Below are 8,733 nucleotides of genomic sequence, written 5' to 3' on the forward strand. Positions count from 1 at the left end.
CAGAGAAGACTATGGAGATCTCCAATGAAAATCCAAGAAGTCAAATAATCAGAGCCCTGGAGCAATGGTCCACTGGACCTCAATCGAGCCTTTCACTGTCAGATCTCACACCAGTTTTCTTAGCCAACATTTTCAATAAGTACCATGGTCTCAACCAAGTACACCAGAAAAAAAGGAGCATGTCTAGTAGTGGTCTAGGGTCCTAGCATATAAAATTAAAGTTGTGAGATTCTTAGAATCACTCAGCATCTTCTCAGCCTAAGCCTTTATTTCATAGAAAAACATGCTAATGCCCTCAAAAGGTAAGAGACTGACCCAAGTTCCCAAAAGAAGCAAGCCAGAAACACACCCTGGGCTATCGAATGATCTTAGTCACTTCTCAGGTCTTAGATGCCTTCACTCTTTGCAACTGGGGAAACCACACTTGCCTGTTCATTCGGCTGAACTCCAGATTTGAGAGTGGGAGAACTTCAAGCACTTTCCCACCCTTTGTGATACGACCTGGACCTGATACAGAAGTTTCAGAGACTGGGTCTCCAGTCAAGTCCTTTACAGAGTCTAAAAATGCACTTGTACAGAAATTTCAGGCTTCCTATACAACAATGCTTTTATTGGAGTTAGACCTTTTAGGGAATACTCAGAAAAAATGAATACCTATCTACCTATCTATGCTCCTCTAATTACACATCCATTTCCAGATTCTTTGAAATTCATTCAGGAAGGGCAAGTTCAGATCTAGAGAGGAACTGAAAGCTAGAGATACACCAAGTGTTTCTGTCTGAAAATCTACATCCTAAAAAATAAGTGTCTGGTCAAATAATACAGCTGAAAAATACAGCCGGCCTTGGAGCTCACATCACATATACGTATTAAAGGTTCTGAGAAGCCCTATGACAGAGTCTGTCCAACTTTATTTAACTTGGAGTTTCTCAAATGTATTTAATGGTGAGAAAGAGGAAATGCCATGCCATGGTCAGTTACACAGCTGACAGAGGCTTGGCTCAGCTCTGAGTCAGGCCTCCCAATTCCTCTTTCAATGCCTTTTTCATCTTAACCCTTTCCAAACAACTTTAACCTAAATTTTCAAAGGTTGGAGAAAGAAGTCCCATATCCATTAGAGAAAAAAGTCCACAAGCACAGCTCTTCTGCTGTGACTTCAGCCACATTATTTATCTTTAAAAAATGCCACTTACCACTTTTGTGTGTGTGTGATCAAAATTAAAAAAACATAAAAACAGTTACAGGGTTTATCATGCTAGATATTATTATTGCTAGTGGAAATTATTTTAAAAGTAGAGAATGCATAACACTTTTCAGGAGACAAAATTTTTTACATGCTAAATGATCTTTCCAATTGGTAACAAAGTCCTGAAGCTATGTGTTGAATTAATCCCTGTAATAGCATTCAGGGACAGAAACTTCTGCTGCTTTACTTCCCAGGCATTCCAAACTAAACCGCTTCATTTCAAGGCACAGATATAATCAGTCAAGCAACAATCCAATCTTTTTGTGTTCCAGGGAACTGAAACAAAAGTTGGAAGACCTGAAGTTAATTATGGGAGATATCTTCCAGACAATTTATGCCGCTAATAGGGAGTTACGGGAAAAGAATTCCTCCCTTGCCCATGGTTTTAAAGTGCCATGGATAATCATCTCACAGAAGGTGCACATCTGTCACTAGTACCTGCCAAAACACCTCTGTATTCAGTAAAATTTCATGTAAGGAGTTTAGTGTTCGATTTCCAAAACATTGGAAATGTTCACTAACACATACATAGAAAGCTGATGAGAGAAAACTTTCCGCAAAATAAAGAAGAAAAACTGAAGGTATGGACGAAGATCTGAACCTCCTGAAAGTGTCTGTTGTTTCAGTGTATTGGTAGAATATTTTGCCTGACAACAAAAATAACTGAAATACAGGCAGAACCTGAGTTACCTGAAGATATGTTCCTAAATTCCTTATGTATGAACTTGTAACAATTATATACATAAATTGTACCCCAACTATAAAGTAACCACAAGTCTCCCTCCACAGGAAATACCACTTTTTGTTGTTTAAATTTTCTTTTTTTTGAGACAGGGTCTCACTGTAACATTCAGGCTGGATGCAGTGGCACAATCATAGCTCACTCCAGCCTCAAACTCCTGGGCTCAAGCAATCCTCCTGCCTCAGCCTCCAGAGTAGCAGGGACTGCAGGCACACAAGGGTAATTTTTATTTTATTTTTTTGTAGAGATGGGGTCTCACTGCGTTGCTGTGGCAGTTCTCAAACTCCTGTCCTTAAGTGATTCTTCTGCCTCAGTCTCCCAAAGTGCTGGGATTATAGATGTGAGCCACTGAACCTGGTTTCCTTTTCTATCTTAAATCACTACTATGTTTTTATATTTTAAATCAATGTATAACATTATAAGTTATAAATCAACTAATATGGCTTATTTTACAGAATTGTAAAGCACAATTGTAAAGCTGACACAGGTAACAGGGTAACTATCTTTATGAGAAGCTTGCCACAAGGAGAGGTGAAGGGTGGTTGACTCTGATGGTATGTGTCAAAACTGTGATGGGGTCAGGCACAGTGGCTCACACCTATAATCCCAGTGCTTCAGGAGGCCAAAACAAGAGGATCACTTGAGCCAAGACCAACCTGGACAACAGAGCGAGACCATCATCTCTACAAAAAAAATTTAAAAATTAGCCAGGCGTGGTGGCACATGCCTGTAGTCCTAGCTACTTGGGAGGCTGAGGCAGGAGGACTGCTTGTGTCTAGAAGCTCTGGGCTGCAGTCAGCTATGATCACCACTGCACTCCAGCCTGGGTGATAGAATGAGACTCTTGTCTAAAAAAAAAAAAAAAAAAGTGACATGAGTTAGGAAAAAGAGAGGAAAAAACCATCTAGAAACAACTATGAATAGCAAACTGATTAAGTTTTCTTTAGCTGCACAAACCCAACCTGAAGGCCTCTCCAGACCTTCCTCCAGCATGGAAGTAGACCACGTACAGACCACTTCTGACTACATTTTACCTCACCCACTTTTGGTTTTTCTCAGTATAATGCCAGTCCACATCTGCCACCCAGTACTGTGGCCACACCCTGAACTCTGACATCACTAAGAACTGCTCCACCTTTGAAGGCCTGCTGCATAGATAGTAAATCTAATAATTACACATCCACATGGTCTTAATTCCTTTGATCATTGGCAGCTTTGCTTGGAAGGGTGTAAGAACCAGAATAAGAAACAGTAAAAAAAGGTTGATGTTTACTTATAATCTCTCTACACCTAGCATCACCCTGGAGAGTCATAGATCAAGGATCAATTTCACACTGCTAACGCACGTCATTACTGTAAGGTACAAGTCTCATTATCAGAGTAATTAAGACAGTAATGATAGTATAACTTTGACTAAGAAGGGGGAAGAGGAAACATGCAGAGGAATGTGGGACTGAAAGAAGGATTTATGTATTTTTTAAGATAAGACAGACTTGAGCATGATTAAAAGCTGATGGTTACAAGCCAGTACAGAGGGAGAGGTGGAAGATACTGAAGAAAAGATCATAAACAGAAGATTAGTCCAGAGCACAGGTTTTTGCCAGTGACAGGAGGCAAGCAAAAAATGCCAATCCCATTACCTTTTGAGATACAGTGGCAAGCAGGTGAGAATTCTTCTCTTTTCTGTGAAATAGAAGGTAAGAATGTCTTCTGACATTGTGGAGGAGGGGATTACAGGTAGGCTGAAAGAGACCAGAAGGTTTAAAACAGCTGTTGGGAAGAATAAGCAAGACCTAACAGGGAGACATGGAAAGTCTGCCAGCAGTCTGGAAGACCATGTGAGAACCTAGCCCAAATACAATGACAAAGATGTGTAGAGAATTAGCTTCATCAAGGGTTCAAGTTTTGTTGGGAAAAATGTGACAGAAGGTCAAGAACCAAAGAGACTGAAGATGCTGGCAAGACTGTCAATGAAATGACAAATCTGGGCTGTATGAGGCAGAAAGTAAATGAAGAAAAATGCTGATGGGAGTCAAAAAACCAGAGAACATTATGAAGTCAAGGAATGGGTACCTCATTAGTCAGGTGAAGAAAGAACTGGGAGAATCAAAGATTGTAGAGAAGGAAGTATTTAAGTTTGAAATGTCAAAGATGGATAGCTCAAGTTGATGCTAAAAACCAGAAAGCAGTCATGACAACAGGTAGGTGAAGTGGAGAATCAATGTTGTTGAGAGGATAAGCTGTTGAAGAAGTCATTCTTAGCGATGGTAAAAGTCACCTTAGAAGATTCAGGTGAAAAGAAAAATTATGAGACCAGGAGCCAAATTCACTAATGAACAGGAACCATCACCAGGAGCTGACAATGATTGGAAAGGTGAATAACCAGATGGTCTGAGCCTTGAAAGAAGAAGTTTGAAAACAAGGGTAGAAGAATTAACTTTTGTCATCAGATCTGGGAACAAAAAGAATAGCAATCCCATATCCTAACCCAGAGATTCATGGAACATGAACGGACGAGTAGCATTCACTTGAAAAAAGTACATGGTAGGCAATGTCATCAGAAGACAATCAGGCAGAAGGAGGAAACGTCAATAAAAAGACATTGAGGATGTAGGGATGTTTGTTTACCTTGGAATGTTTTTAGAGTAAGTTTTGGTAAGGAAGGGAATAATGGGAGATTGAAAGAGGGTGTCAGAACCACAGAGAAACATGGGGAAGAGACTGTAAGAGAGGCCAGATCATGTGGCTTACACAGTGGGCAGTGACTGAAGACCACAGCATAGGTAGTGCTGGCCACAAGATGTCCATAGCAATCGCTGATGGAAAGGAGATAGTCGAGCCTCAGGAGGAATTATTTGCGGCCTGACTTCCAAGAGACTAATGGTCCAAGTGAATAGGCTGGAAATGTTGGTTCTAGGACTACTACCACATGCTAGAAATTAGTCTGTCCTTGGGAAAGTATCTTCACCTCTCTGAACTCCATTTTTGTACATGTGTAAAGTAAGAGTAATACCCATCACAGAGTTGCTGTGAAGATGAAACAAAATCAGGCATATGAGACACCTAGCTCAGAAGTGAACTATCGTGTACCTAGTTTCTTAGGCCTGGCATCAACTGAATGCTTCACAAAGTAAAGCATTCATTGTCTGATGAGAACAAAATCTACCCTTCCATCAAATGAGGGGTAATGGAACTCTTCCCTCCCAGGCTCATTCTAGAAAGAATAAGGCAAGTTAGGACCATGGTAAACGTTCACACAGCCAGAAGGAAAAGGAAGCTACTGCCTCTGAATGAAAGAGATGACTTTCTGGTACATGCTGGCCTTGTCTGTAACTAGATGGCATGAGTCAGTGTCTCCATGGCCTGGTCTTTGGAGTATAAAACCAGAGAGCCACAGAGCTAAAATCAACACATGTGTAAATCCTCCATCTGCCCACAATCACTAACCCTAACAGAGGTATTTACAAAGTGATCAACTTGCATATGGACCTCTTTGCAGAAGGCTGCTGTATCCTTGGTCTCCACATTTGGAGGACATCCTCACTGCATATGGCTGACTCTTGGTGAATCCCAAGTGTACCACTGACCCAGGCTAATAGCTAGACTATATGCCTAAGGTTACACACTAAAAGTTCATAAGCTAAAGCCCACTGCAGTGTGTTCCACAAGGTGTTTTACAATTTTTAAATAAGTTGGCAGCATTTTGATATTTGGAAGATTTTGCCAAACATCCTGATGCCAACTTTTCTTGAAAAAAAAAAAAAAAAAAAAATTCCCACTGTGTATCAATCAATCAACTGGAGCTGAATGATACTGGCTCTTACCCCAGGAATCAGGGGAGGTATTCCATGGGTGAGCATAATTCACTCTCTAGTCTTTAAGAGCCCCACCCAAACTGCCTCACTTGTGCAGAGGTGTCAACATGTCAGGAACTAATAATATTGTACTTAAGAATCATATCTGACAGGTATTAGAATAAGTAAGCTATGGGGGGGGAATAAGGTTAGATATTTACCTCACAGCATGTGCACACGCACATAACTTGCATTAAATATAAAAATTGAGATTATAAAATAACTGGTGGTGAACTGAGAGTGATTTTTATTTCATTTTTGTGTTTTACTGTATATTCTATAACACACACTAGATTTTCTATAGTAAATATAAACTTGGGCCAGGTGTGGTGGCTCACAATTGTAATCCCAAAACTTTAGGAAATAGATAGAAGGCTTGGCCCAGGAGGTTGAGACCAGTCTGGGCAACATAGCAAGATCCCATCTCTATAAAACATTTGAAATACATATATAAATAAATAAATTGAAATACACATACATATATACTATATATGCAACATATATAATATGCATACATGTAGATAAACTTTTATATTTACTTAAAATATTTTAAAAGATGAATCAGATAAAAAATTCAAAAGTTCAGGAACAGTAATATTTGCTCAGATATAAAAAATGGTTATACCGTAGAAATGACAGCAGTATTCCTTTTGATGAATTTCAAATTATTTATCCCATGTGAATCTATTTCTGTCTTATGTATCTGGATTCTAGGCTAAAGGATTCAAAGGCATTACATCCCCTTAGGATATTTTACAGAACGTGTATTGTTAGGAACACTTCCTAACTCTTGAGATGACAAGATGTATGGTATCCTTGTGGGTGGAACACAAAGAGAGGTAAGAAACAGGCAAATAAGATTTAATAATATGATCCCAACATTTGTAGCAAATTTGGGTCACAAACGTAAAGATAATAGAGGCTCCATTTTCTCAAAGAAGAATTAGGTTCCTGGAAAATGCTAAGATAGTGTATGACCTTGATGGTTTTCAATACCACTTCTATAACGTGCATGATTTATCTGTTTACTCTAAACTGGAATAAGACCCTATATTTCAACCCAAATAAAGATTTGAAAATATTTTTGAAAGCTTAGTAAACTAAGAGTCAGAACCAGAGAAAGGGCTTAATTTGCATAAGATGACATTCAGAGTGGGTGAGAAGAAGGGGAAGGCATGGTATAAATAAAAGTCACCTGTGGAGTTTCTTCAACCATCAGGTTTCCCTCTTTTTCTCCCATCTAGGTTCCCCTTCAGACTGTCCCACCTTCATAGCAGGAAATACCCCATTCTGGAGAATCAGTACTAAGATATGGATAAAAACATATCTCATCTCTAGGTGATCTGAGAGGATATGTCCCAGTCAACATTCCTAACTTCTATTCCCATAAGGTTCTGAATTGTCAAGTGTGCTGACTGCTCAGCCCAAATTCCCTTCTAGGAAGTCATCCCATGCTCACAAGAAACATATTTGACACTTTGTGACTCCACTCCAATCACCACTGATTGGACTAGGAGGTGACTAACCAACCCAAGGGCAGCCAATCCACAGCTGCAACCTCTGTGATGGGTTGGCATGAAAAGATAAGCAGAGCCGCAACCTGTTCTTAAGACTGTGTGTTCAGAAACACAAGAGATTGAAGCAGTAGGCAACAGAAATATGGTGAAAACAGACAGGATAATAGGGTAAGAAGTCAGGGCAAAGTGAATGCACAAAGATGAAGACATGACAGTAGGCAAAAGCTATGAGACAGAGAAAAGACATACAGGATAATAGTGGAGATACAAACAGACACCCAAATCCAAGGACAACAGTGGAGTTCCAGAGGAAGGATCCATAAACTTTTACTGATGTGGTCTCTAGAGCTATCTTAGATCCATAATCAAAATCTGGCTCCAATTTTTATGAGACATCACTCCAATAAGACTGTTTTTCAATTTTCATAAATATTATTTCCAATATCATTTCACACGTATGCTTTCAATAATCTATCCCACCCCAACCCAAGCTAGCTTAAGTCTCTGGTCTATGCAATCAAGAAAGCATACCTGGCTGGGCGCGGTGGCTATGCCTATAACCCCAGCCCTTTGGGAGGCAGATTACCTGAGGTCAGGAGTTCAAGACCAGCCTGGCCAACATGATGAAACCCCATCTCTACTAAAAATACAAAAATTAGCCAGGCATGGTGGCACACATCCGCAATCCTAACTTCCCAGGAGGTTGAGGCAGGAGAATCGATGGAACCCGGGAGGCAGAGGCTGCAGTGAGTCGAGATCGCGCCACTGCCTGGGTGACAGAGCAAGACTCTGTCTCAACACATAAAAAAGCAAGCGTACCTAAAACAATCTGATCTGTGAGCAGCCAAGGTCCAGGTCACAGAGCCCAACAAAATAGAGGTCAGACCATTCAATTCCCAGGGTGCTATAGCAAATTTTCCTACAATACTACACCGGGAAGACAAATGTGAACTGGAGTGGGTGAATTTTATGGTATATAAATTAAACCTTAACAAAGTGGTTAAAGGGGTCAGGAGAGGGGGACTAGAGACAAAGTATAGAGCAGAACAACCAAAACTGACACCCGAGAAATCTTCAAATAAAAACAGACTAATAGTCTGAGTAAGGAAGAAGGCAGCCTACAAATCTCTTGAAGTCTATAAAATGAGATAAATCAATAGACCCTCGACCCCATTCTCTGGATCACAGGATGAGAACATACCCTTTAAAATGTGAGAAGTGGTTTAAAAAAAAATGAAGCATCAAACATTAAACATTGAGAGTTCATGTGCCTCAGACCTTCAAAACGGGTTTGGCACAACAGCCATGCCCCACAGAGTACATCTTTTGGTGGCAGTGCCAAAGATATGACACTTGTGAAGGATGAACCACAGG

General features: G+C 40.1%; 1 protein-coding gene across 1 annotated transcript in view; it reads right to left on the minus strand.

Moving 5' to 3' along the window:
* Nucleotides 1–8,733, minus strand: part of EFL1 (elongation factor like GTPase 1) — a 93,466-nt gene that overhangs the window by 75,482 nt on the left and 9,251 nt on the right. The gene's annotated exons all lie outside the window — the stretch shown is intronic.

Source organism: Piliocolobus tephrosceles, chromosome 6 (assembly GCF_002776525.5).
Source record: "Piliocolobus tephrosceles isolate RC106 chromosome 6, ASM277652v3, whole genome shotgun sequence".
Lineage (NCBI taxonomy): Eukaryota > Metazoa > Chordata > Mammalia > Primates > Cercopithecidae > Piliocolobus > Piliocolobus tephrosceles.